The 12,861-nt window shown below is 36.5% G+C and overlaps 1 protein-coding gene across 6 annotated transcripts in view; it reads left to right on the top strand.

The window, feature by feature from the left end:
• The window catches only part of SLC20A2 (solute carrier family 20 member 2), a 101,409-nt gene that overhangs the window by 1,754 nt on the left and 86,794 nt on the right, over positions 1-12,861 (top strand). For 2 of the 6 annotated variants that reach the window (XM_072776652.1, XM_072776653.1), the window contains exons 2-3: positions 3,923-4,106; positions 5,279-5,380. The exons of 3 other annotated variants lie outside the window; for them this stretch is intronic. The gene's annotated coding sequence lies outside the window, so the exon portion shown is untranslated. The remainder of the gene's footprint in view (positions 1-3,922; positions 4,107-5,278; positions 5,381-12,861) is intronic. One more of the 6 variants, XM_072776656.1, reaches the window with a different exon arrangement.

Raw genomic sequence — 12,861 nt, 5'->3', positions numbered from 1 at the left:
AGAGACTTACTTAGTACAATAAGGTACTAACTTTACTTACAGTATTAGTTTCTTATGTATTATAGATACATAATCACGACCATACTTTATAACCTTATAGTTTTGACTCTGAAGTTGGAAAATTAGAAACAATGATAAGGTTGATGTTGAGTACTGTTTGCCAGGCGTGTGCCAGTGGTACCTGGTTTATTTCATTTAATCTCCTGGGATAGCTTTCACATAGGCATAGGTTGCTCAGAAATTTTTGAATAGATGGGTTTGATTTGAATGTCTTAAATGTGGAGTATGTACATTAATTACTTCTGTTTCTACTTTTGTGAAAAAGAGTGTTGGCAATATAAAATGACTCAGTAAATTAAAGTGTTTTTCAAGCCTGAAGATGTCTCTAAAATTGCATACAACAGCAATTGGTCCCTTTATTTGGGTGTTCAGTAGTTTCTAAAGCACTGTGTCTCATTTATCCAAGTTCCCATAACACGTCATCATCACCCGATGAGCAGGCTATTGGACCTTGAAAGAAGAGAAATGTTGGGGAAGTCGTAATGACCGTTCTGCAGGGCCCCCTCTTACCATATTTTTCTAAGTGACATTCCTGATTAGGTTGACAAATGACAGTGAAACAGGAAGAGTAATTTTTCAATACCGAACCAAGGAAATACAAATCAGTGGGTTGGTTATTACTTTGTTGATAAGTCTAACATTCATGGGTATATGAATGTTAAGAATGTTGGGTTATCTGTATTGTAGGGTCTCTACCTAATTTTTCAGTTTGCCTTTAAATATCGTAAGCACTTTGTGCTTTATGCATTAAGCACATAAATCTAGTACTTTGTGCATTAAGAAGTTAGCATTTTTGATTGAGTAGTACTCAATTAAACTGAGTAGTTTGACTTCCTTAGTCAAGAAGTTTCTTTTGACAGTGTTTCCAAAAATGCAATATAGAGATTTGTAGAGACATAACAGTGATGAGATTAATAGTGAAGTCTAACAATTTGCATCTTGTGAGAGTAGAAGTAGTTGAAAAGGATGGGAGAGGACAGCAGAGGGGCTTGGAAATGTGTCTTAGTTTGTGATGAAAGTATATTGGACTTAACCTGTCTCCTGATCCTAGTGGTCCATCGTTGGAGAGAAAGAGATTGGGATGGGGGAGATTGGGAGAGGAAGAGATTAGGGGCCGGGCCACTCCAGCTTTGACTTCTCCACAGAATCTGCAGCCCACAATAAGCCCTTTGAATGTTAGCTGCTTATGTGACACAATTTGGCATTTAATCCTTTATGGCCTTATACTGTTGCATAAGCATTTCTGTGTTTTGTCTTGGTTTGTGATGAAAGTATATTGGACTTAACCTGTCTCCTGATCCTAGTGGTCCATCGTTGGAGAGGAAGAGATTAGGAATGCTTTGCCAGTCAGTATTTATAAGAAGGTTCCTTTAACTCCAGGCCTTTTCTTTGGGGGAGGGGATGAGTGGAGAGTTGTCTTCAATGGAAGGATAGAAGAAAAAAATGCACACATTTTCTTTTGGAGTTAATACTTCCACCCATCATGACTAATTGATTCGTGTCATCTTGTTACCACATGCATCTTCAGGCATTTTCACGGTAGATATTTGATATTTGTGGGCAGCTGCTAGTAGATCGAGTAAAGAAAGGGAAAAGAGTGGATTGAGGTAGAGACAGAGCACAAGGGTATATGCAGCAAAACATTAATAGGCTTTTCATTTGGGGAAAATGGAAACTGGGGCTCTGGTGGCCTCTTATGAAAAATCATTCCAATAGTATTAACTTTGTGTGTTTAAAATCTCTTATATGTTATTTGTATCCAGAAATATGGAGAATATCCCTTTGATGTGTTTTATAAACAACAGAACATTTAGAACGCAGTACATGAGAGTTACTGAATTTTTCATGGCAGCCGTTTCTGTATGTTTGTCATCATTAGAAAGTCAGAGCAACCATGATGCCAGCATTGGCTCCTATGTGTAAGGCATTTAATCATTTTGGAAAACAAGTTCTTCTCATTCCTTACTTCAAAATGTGGCTCTCACATGGAGTGCCCTAAAGCTCCAGAGTGCAGAGATCTTTTCTATCACTCATTGCCATATTTCCAGAGCCTAGAACAGGACCTGGCATATGGAAGGTACTCAGTGACTATTTGTGGAATAAACAAAAATACATTGGAATCCTCTTTTCTTTCCACTGCTGAAGATCCTACTTAACTTTAGGGAAGTTTTAGCATTTTTTATTGGATTTAATTGAGTAGTTTTGACTTCCTTAATCAGGAAGTTTCTTTTGACAGTGTTTCCAAAAATGCAATGTAGAGATTTGTAGAGACATAACAGTGATGAGATTGATAGTGAAGTCTAACAATTTGCATCTTGTGAGAGTAGAAGTAGTTGAAAAGGATGGGAGAGGACAGCAGAGGGGCTTGGAAATGTGTCTTAGTTTGTGATGAAAGTATATTGGACTTAACCTGTCTCCTGATCCTAGTGGTCCATCGTTGGAGAGAAAGAGATTGGGATGGGGGAGATTGGGAGAGGAAGAGATTAGGGGCCGGGCCACTCCAGCTTTGACTTCTCCACAGAATCTGCAGCCCACAATAAGCCCTTTGAATGTTAGCTGCTTATGTGACACAATTTGGCATTTAATCCTTTATGGCCTTATACTATTACATAAGCATTTCCGTGTTTTGTTTCTCCACCTAAAATAGAGGCTGCTTGAGGGCAGAGAATATGTATTTATAAGGTACTATGTTTCTTTGTTTATCCAGTATGATAATAAATGCAGAGTAGGTTTATGTATATTTATTGAGTTGATGTTAGATACCATAGGGGAAATGTCAGAGATACCGAAAATGTGGTTCCAATCTTCAAGTAGATAATATTTTAGTGGGGCAAATGTATACAGTAGGAGAATTTGTAGCTAAATAAAATAAAAATGATAGCTAACATTTATGTAGTGCTTAAAATGTGCAGATACACATGTGCAGATACACTCCTGTTCCAGGAGCCTTTGGCTGTTAATTTATTATGAATCTCTCATAACAGTCTTTTGAAGTAGTTGGTACGGTTAGAATCCCATTTTTAAGGTGAGGAAATTGAGGCACAGTAGGGTAATTAAGTCACTTGCCCCAGGAATGCCACAATGCAAATAGTGAGGGAGACTGGATATGAACTCAGGTAGTCTATCCCCCAAGTTAGGGTCAATTTCTGTGGGGAATTTACTTCAAAGAGGAGAGATCTAAAATTGACACTATTTTTTTCAAGTGTAAAAGGCTCTCTTTCTCAGATTTCAAAGTAGCATAAAAGATTGCAGTGATTGCGCTACAGAAACAGGGGTACTGTGTTTTGAAATGACCAAAGGCAAGGGGAGAGAAACTGAATTTTGAGTCTCAGAGCTTTTTTTTAGTATATGTGCTGCCGAAGCGAGCACTTGAGTCTCAGAGCTGAATGAGGATTATAACTCTTTATAGGTATTGAATCCTAGTACAGTGATTCACTGGGACATAGGACAATAACTGTTTATTAATTTAGTGTCAAAAAACTTACAAAATATAATATTTTTTTTTTACAAAATATAATATTGAATGATACTTGATGTCTTACTGCTTTTCTTTTTTAAACAGTTACTAGATTTACTCCCTAATGATAACAATTTACCAGGAAGTGAGTGTTACTGGACATTTCCTGTGTACTTCTATCCATTTGCTTTGTCCTTACGTGGAACACTGTTGGGGCCAGGAGGAAACCAAGAAATACTTCTTTGGTGGAAAAAAATGTAAAATGGTGCTGTTGGTTGGGTGACAGACCTGCAGTGAAGTTGTTTTGAAACTGTGTGGAATTAGATGAGGGACTGCAAACAAAATCCAGCAAGATGAAGAAAAATGGGATTCTTCGAAAACCCACTCTTGTGTCCCTTTTGTCAGGAGCTGACACTATTATTTTGGGGGTGTTGGGCATCAACAGAGTCACTGAATCTAAACGACTGCAGAGATAGGCGAGTACATACATCAACATACCCACTGTCCAGGAATCAGAGGAGGAAGTGCCCTTGAATGAAGCATGGGCCACAAACCTGGTTAGCAGCCAGGGAGGACACACACGCTACAGGTATAGTATTCTGTGTTATAGATTGTTTCTGCTGGGCAGGTGGTCATGTCTGTCGTTTGTCTTGGGGGTAGCTGTATAATTTGAGTCAGTAGGTCATCGATGACCTACTAACGTCATTTTAATATCAGCACATACTTGGAGATGGCCTGTCAGAGAAGCAGCTTATAACTACAGATACTGGCATACCCTTGCATTCTTTTTAAACATCCCAGAAAATAATTGGAGTTAAAATAATCTATGTTGAAGTGTTTATACAATTGTCACATTAGCTTTAATCTTAATTTCAGGTTCTTCTCTGAATGGGAGGTTTTAGGGAAAGAGAAAATGAAGCACAGATTTATTTAGTTCTGTGCTTTTATTTTAGTTCTATCAGTATGGGATAATTTCATGAAATCTGTACTGACCCATTTAATGAATTTTAGGGTTGCACAGCTGAATCCTCAACGTGATCTAGTGTGATAGTTCTTTATGTAGGAGTGTTCATCAGAATGACCCAGGGTTTTTTAATGAAAGTAACAGCTTAGCCTAACCCTAGAGATTCAAATTCTTTAGACCTGGGCCTGGGCATCTGCATTTTAAACTATCCTCAAGTGCCCTCCTCCCCCTATAAGTACCAGCTTTGTGCTTTATAGATAAGAAAATTAGGGCAAAGTTAGATGACTTGCCTAGAGCTGGTTCAGTGGTACCAAGATTGTATCATCAGATAACATGTAATTTCAGAATTTTATGGATGAAAGAAATTTTCCAAGTCAACTCAGTAGTTCATTTTACAGCTTAACGTAAACCATACTTGTTCATAGAATTTCCAAGTAATATATGAATGCAGAAAAATTATGTTTTCTCAGGGACTGTCTTTTATCCTGGCCATGGTAAAGATTAAAGTGTCAATCACCAGAATTCCTTTGCAATTTTAACAGATGTTTTTGTATTAATTTCAGGAGCTGCCCATTATTTGCAGTATTTTTATTGTGTACTTTGTGATACTGTTAAAGTTTTTTGAGAATAGAGTATGTATATTTAAAACTGAAGTGAAAGTTAATATTTTTTTATTTGAATTATTTTTCAATCTTAGATAAGATGTAGTATTGTGTGAGAATGTGTGCTGCTTTATTAGAGTTTTGTGTTTTTAAAACTTGGTTGATTTTTAACTTAAAAAAATTTTTTTTTTTAAGGCGTCTTGTTTTGGAAACAGCACAGTTTGGCTTCCATGTCATCTCTGAGTATGAGAGAGAATCGTAGTTTGAACATGTCCTCAAAAGAGATCAAAGAACCAGGTTTGTTCCTTCAAGAAGTCTCCTAAAGCCTGTGGAGCAGCATCTGTTTCCAGAAGTCGATAATGATGTGTTCGTGATGCCTGTGAATGGACTATATGGCCAAGCGACTCATTAAGATATTCATGGAAGAATGGTAAAAAAAAAAAAAAAAAAAAGAGAGAGAGAGAGAGAGAAGAAAAGGCAAATTTCAAGAAGCAACCCAAATATCATTTAGGATTTTTGAGGAATTGAAAGAAGATAGTTCTGAAAATACGAGTGACAAGACTCTAACACATGTCTTTACATGTTTCTTACAAGACTTCTGTTCACCCAGCTTATTTTGTATATAATTTGAGTTATTTTCCTCTACTACAATAGCTGGTAGTCCCCTCACAATCAGAGTTTTATTTTGGTTGGATAGAGCTACAGTAGGAGAAATGGGAACGGTTCATTGGGATGTTGGCCCCAGAAACCAGCTCTGGCTAGATAATTACTAAAGTGATAGGACGTTGGTGAATTGCTTCTTCATAATGTACTACTGCTTGTTCACAGCGTTTGTGGCTTTAGATTCATCTTCTTTTATGTACTCTCAGCCTCTCTATGTGCCCCTTTTTTCTTGTACAATTTTTTAGCCTGAAGATATAATGACCATATTTTTTCGATTTAAAAAGTAAGAATTATTATCTTCATAAATAGACCTTTGGTATAGTTCTCTCCTACCCTAAGTTATTTTCTAAGATCAAGAATAGAATATTTCCATTCATTTTCACATTTGCTTTCCTTTATTACTTTTATATTCTTGCTCAGAGTTTCATTTCCCTCTATTCTTTTTGGGTGGAGATGAAGGATGATCTCTGTATTGTGCTTTTAATTATCTAGGAGACCAGAATAACATAGGTCATAGAAATTTATAGGAAATTTACAACATCTTTTAACCATTACTGTTTTCAACTTGTTTTAAACCTCCATCACACTTCTTTTAAGCAATGTTGATGGAGATGTGACCTTCTTACTCTGCTCTTTCCTTTTTGGGGGAAGCAGTGAGAAGCAGGGATTTCTCCAAATGCTGATAAGTGCAGAAAGAAAGAGAGAGAAAGCTTTTGTACCTAACAAATGAAGCATTTGGTCATTAATGTGTATATATACACATTGTCAGTATAAAAATTAGTTTGTGGCTTAGAACTAAGATTGTTAAGTAATAGTAAATTTTATTGTTTTCAACTCTTTTTACTTTGGTGACTGAGTCAGTTGACCTGATCCATAATTTTCTTCTTTGTACATTAAGGACAACTCTGTTCTTACGAATCAATTTGTACTCAACAAAGAGAAATATAAGCAAAAGAGCAGCTTTTAAATTTTAATTTAATAAAATGAAATTCCAGAAACCATTTTTTATAAGTATTTCCTTCCTTAGTAGGCTGTTTACTTCACCCTTTTATCTCCTTTTTACCCTGTCTTCTTATCACCTAGTGTCAGTTCTACATTTTTTTTCATCTCTCCAGAAGTTCTTGCTTAGTACCTGTGTTTTGCCTACTGTCTTTTCCGTGATTCAGCCTTCCATTAAAAGTGATTTCTGGGGCAGCCCGGGTGGCTCAGCGGTTTAGGGCCGCCTTCAGGCCAGGGCGTGATCCTGGAGACCCAGGATCGAGTCCCACATTGGGCTCCCTGCATGGAGCCTGCTTCTCCCTCTGCCTGTGTCTCTGCCTCTCTCTTTCTCTGTGTCTCTCATGGATAAATAAATAAAATCTTAAAAAAATAAATAAATAAAAGTAATTTCTGTTCTCCTTACCATCTATTTCCTTGGGTGAGCCTCCTTCCTAGTCACTGCCTCCAGTGTTCTGTTGCTATATCTCTTGTAATTCAACTCCTATGATCTCTAGCTCCTGCCTGTGTTACCCCTTATCTCATCTATCTCACTTCCTGTCCACTTGCATCCCACTGTCATCTCCCAGCAGTGGTGATCTCGTCACTTCCACTGCCTCGGTCTGTCTATCTGTAAGAAGCTTACTGATCTATTGTGTTTCATGCAACTCTGATCCCTTCTCATCTCTTAATTGCTGATGTTTTCTTTCTGTTCTCTATGGTCATTGTGTATTTGCCCTGTGAGCTCTTTTTCTATTTTTTTTTGTCACAGGGTGATAGGTACTACTAGATGGATTTGTTGTCAGTATTTGCATAGAACACAGATCTTTGCTGTGTATTTCCTGGGTAGCCAAGATGAATCAATTATTATTAACTTTTCTCGGAACATCGAGCTTCCTGTGTCTTCTGCCTCTCAGAATTAGATTGGTATTCTAGAAGACTAATATTACTTTAGAGAGAGTCAGGATAGTCATGTGATGCTATCACTTTAACTCTTTATTCCAGAGTTCATGACATTTGAAGTCACTCCCTTGTTTTGAAAGGTTAAAGAAGATATCTAAACCAGATTTGGAGTAGGAGTAGGTAGAAGGAGGGAAGAGAAAGATAAATACCAGAAAAGGATTCATAGTCAATTTCTAGAACTGGAAAGAAAACTGAAAACACCACATGCTTTAACATTTATTAAGTAAAAGATCCCCTAACAGACTGAAAAATATAAGTAATTCTGTCATCTGTATATTTACATTTCCATTTAAGTTCTAATACCTTTATTTAATGTTTAACAAAAACTTGATCTCGTAGATACTCATTTTATTTTGAGAGACTTGATGTCACCTTAAATATTAACCTGTGTCATTTTATAATTAGACTGTAACATTCTCAAAATGCCATTAACATCTGACTGTTAGTTTCTTGTGGGGGGAAAGCATATAAATTGGATGGTTTTCCACCTCTGGACTCTGTAGTCATGTTGTAATGAAAAGGTAGCTTATTGGCAAACTTTTATTTTATGCTGTTGATGATTTATGTTGTTTTATGTTTTCCTGTAATTCTTGTATATACTATGAATATGGAGTGATCCTGTAATTGAAGTTTTCTATGTGCACAAGCTACTGGAAGTAGACTAATGTAAGTGTAGATACAGCTTTATGAAACTTAAAAATGAAGAGCTTTCTACTGCATATAAGGTAGTGCTTCAGATTTTAAGAATAACCATACAAACTAGGGTTGATCACATTGAACATTCTTTCTGCCTGAGCCTTCTCTGATTGTGGCGGTGGTTGTTGGGCATCTTGAAGCCAAAGGAATGGCTAATGGTCCAATGTTTCTGTAATGTTCACCACCTGTGAGCAGCTAATAAAAATAACATCAGAACCCTAGATAAGCTACTAAGAAGAAATTTATGTAGATGTACTAATAAGTACAGGACTGTGTTCTGGGATGACAGAGATGAATATAGTCCGTTCTCTCTGGAAGCTCATAATTGAGTAGGGAAAATTGGTAAGTAAACAGTTGCATTACAGTGTGGCAAATGCTAAAGTACACATATGTAGCAGCTATTATAGGAACAGGCTAATTGTGTAAGTCAAAAACCTAAAAAAGCTATAATACATATATAATTGTGTGTATATATATATATCATATAAAAATTCTGACTGTGATGTAATTGCTGGTGTATTCCTTATTACCTGGGCAGTTTACTTAAATCACTCACACTCAGAATCTTCCCCTTAAAATGGTGATAATTATCTAGGATTGTTACATGGATTAAATGAGATAATATATAGGAGATACTAGTATGGTCCCTTATTCAAGTATTTAGAATTTAGAGAACATGATCTAGGATTATACTCTCATTGCATAGATAGTATAGCTACTCACAATGCTTGGAATTCATATTTTAAAATTGCTTTCAATAGTTTTTAAGAAAACTAAACTTCTTTAAAACCTTGTAGTCAGTCTCCCTTTTCTTAAGCCAAAAGAGGTTTATTTTATCTGTCTGCCAGTTGTAGTTCTCAGTGATGGTTGTGTATTCCCATAAATCCAGTCTATTCTCAGAGAATTTAAAATTTGCTACAATTAAACCTATTTGATGAAAGTGTGCCACAGGCCTCTAAAGTATTTAGGAAGGTGACAATATCATTGGAATAGGTCTTTGTAATGACTGCTTTCGGGAAAGTTGGGATAAGACTTATTAGAGAGGGCAGCCCCAGTGGCGCAGCGGTTTAGCGCCGCCTGCAGCCCCGGGTGTGATCCTGGAGAACCAGAATCGAGTCCCATGTCGGGCTCCCTGCATGGAGCCTGCTTTTCTCTCTGCCTGTGTCTCTGCCTCTCTTTCGCTCTCTCTGAATAAATAAATAAATAAATAAATCTTAAAAAAAAAAAAAAAAGACTTATTAGAGAGAAAAGCTTTTGAATATGTTATAAAATCAGGCTTTGTAGCCCTACTGGATTATAATATATATAATATAATCCCACACTGGATTATATACACCAACCTGAATATATTTCCTGAATTGTATCTATGTTTTTGTTATTTAAAAAGGTGTTTAACTTCTTTTAACAGTACCAAACTGAACAATCTGCATTTTCTTATGTAGCAGAAGAAATTGGCACAGTAATTTGATATTATTTTGTTAGTGGTTGATTAATTACCTCCTAAATTAACAGTTCTTTAAAGGTCTGTGTCCTAGACTGTATGATAAATCAGGTCGGGTAAACTTTTCACTTGATGAAACAAATTGATTCTTTGGTTCTGGGTCATTTTGCCTTGTTATAAAAGTCCCATTAGGTTATAGCGTGATTAGACTTGTCTATCATTGTGATTTAAAGATGCCGGTATTGAGATAACACAACCAGCCAAGAATTTTGTTACAGATCAAAATATATGTCTTTGTTTAGAGCTTCTTTATTAAAGCTCATTATTTACAATCAAGAGATTTTTCTTTAAGATTTATTTAAATTTTTATTTATTTGAGAGAGTGAGCAAGGGAGCAAGAGAGAGTGAGAGTGAATGCATAAGCACAGAGGGAGAGGGAGAAGCAGACTCCCCACTGAGCAGGGAGTCCGACATGGGACTCGAGCCCAGGATCCTGGGATCATGACCTGAGCTGAAGGCAGACACTTTACCGACTGAGCCCCCCAGGGGCTCAATCAAGAGATTTAAATCAAGAGATTTAAATAAGTTTAGTTTGTATCTTACAGCTGGTATTTCTTTTTATTGACATTACAGTCATGGATAGGAAAACTGTTTCCATAGAAAGGGAAACTTGATGTATTAATATTTCAAAGCTTAGTTTAAGCTGGTTATGATTAGAAAAATGACTTTCACTTGTATTCTCTGGAAGATTCTCAGGTCTATGGGCATGTTACCAATGACATTTTTAACGCCCATAATAAATATTTAGTTAGCAGAAATGTTTGGGGAATTGCTGCAGATGACATAGAATGAGCTAAGGTATGGTTTTGTCTTTTACTGTTTTGTCCCTGTTATGTTCTTAGAGAAACAAAATTTTTCTAATAGTATTTTATTTCTTTCTTGGCTTTTTATTTATCATTACCAATAAGAATAATGGCTGCCATTATGGATCCTCAGTAGGGCCAGACTCTTGACATCATTGAACTCTTTGCTACTATTAATGTAATTCTTTCTAATAAGATTTGATATCATGAAATACATTTTATATAAGAACTATATGTTCTTATATAGTATATAATTTGTGATTATATTGATAAGTAGATAAGCGTTAGGGCAGTTCTGCAGAAAGTAGGTTTATTTAAAAAAAAAAAAAAAGTAGGTTTATTGTGTTAACATATTTCCCACCGTAAAATGAGAACATTAAGAGTTATTGAACTGCCCAAGAGTGAAACCAGGAATATAAGTGAAGTCCAGTTAAATCTCATGCTTTCATTCTTCTACACTGACTTTTAAATTATTTCCCCTTGGGGCACCTGGGTGACTCAGTCACTTAAGGATAGACACTTGAGACTCTTCGTTTCGACTCAGATCATGATCTCAGGGTCCTGGGAAAGAGCCTCAAGTAGGCTCCATGCTCAGTGGGAAGTCAGCTTATCTTCCTCTCTCTCTCTTTCTCTCTCCCCACCTCCCCCTGCTCATGCGTATGCTCTATCTCTCTCAAATCTTTAAAAAATAAAATATTTCCCCTTGGAAAAGTAAAATTTATTCTTTTATAAGTGCATGTTATTTTGGACTAAGGAGCACTTAATTCTGTACTGTATGCCGAATTTTTTCCTAAAATCAAAGAACTTTGTTTATAGTTTATAAACAAGGAAGGCTCAATATTCAAAGTAATCAATGCTTAGTGGAAAGAACAAAGTGAGATAATACAGAAAAGTATAAAGGGGGTGGTGAAAGTCACTGCTGATTCTACCACCCAGAGGCGTTAACATTTTGATGTATCATCATGCAGACATTTTGGTAATAAAATACATATATGTATATTTTTATTTTTTTTTTAAGATTTTATTTATTTATTCATGAGAGACACAGAGAGAGGCAGAGACACAGGCAGAGGGAGAAGCAGGCTCCATGCAGGAAGCCCGATGTGGGACTCGATCCTAGGATTTCAGGATCACGCCCTGAGCCAAAGACAGAGCTTCAACCACTGAGCCACCCAGGGACCCCATATATGTATATTTTTAAAACAAAAATAGGTTAATAGCATGGATATTGTCTAGTAATATTTTTGTTTATTATATATCAACCATCCACATCATTGTAAGTTTGTATCTTACTAAATTTTTTTTCATTTTTTAAAGATAATCTTTTTATTTTAGCACAGTTTGGATCTATAGAGAAATTGCAAAGATGATAGAGTTCCCAAATTCCCTATTATGAACCTCTTGCATTAGTGTCGTGCATTTGTTTCAGTTAATGAACCAAACCTGATTCTGAAGTTCTTGCTTTATTGAGATTTCCCTAGTGTTTACCTCATGACTTTTTCTGTTTCAGGGTCTCATCCACAATTCTACACTACATTCAGTTGTCATATCTCCTTAGGTTCTCTGTGGCTGTAATAGTTTTTCAGACTTCCCTTGTTTTATATGCCTTGACAGTTTTGAGGACTGATCAGATATCGTAGAATGCCTCTTGGCTGGGTTTGTTTGATATTTTTTCTCATGGTTAGAATGGGGTTATGTGGGGTTAGACTGGAGGAGTCCACAGAGGCAAAATGCTATTTTTATCACATTGTTTCAAGGGTGCATCCTATCTGTGTGACTTTACTGTTGATACTGACCTTGGTGTCCTGGCCAAGGTAGTGTTTGTCAAGTGTCTCTGTTGTGAAGTTACTTTTTTTTCCCTACACTTTCCATCTTGTGCTCTCTGGGGGAAAGGCAGTCCACACTTCAGGAGCGGGAGTTATGTTCCACCTTAGGAAGGGCAGAAGCAGAGTTTCTGCATATGTTCTTTGGAATACTTCTGCACAAGAGATTTATCTACCCTCTCCCATTTAACTGTTGAATCATTTATTTGTATCAGTGTGGACTAGTGGATATTGATACTTTGAGTTAAATCCAGTATAACTTTATTGCTCTAATTTTTCTAGCTGTGGCCACTGGGAGTCTTTCAGTTGGTTCCTGTACCCCTTTTCCGTACTCCTATCATTGTGGGGTAGTAT

Source organism: Canis lupus, chromosome 15 (assembly GCF_048164855.1).
Source record: "Canis lupus baileyi chromosome 15, mCanLup2.hap1, whole genome shotgun sequence".
In the NCBI taxonomy this organism is placed as follows: Eukaryota; Metazoa; Chordata; class Mammalia; order Carnivora; family Canidae; genus Canis; species Canis lupus.
Note: the sequence above shows the minus strand (reverse complement) of the source record. Positions and strands in the feature narration are given on the sequence as shown.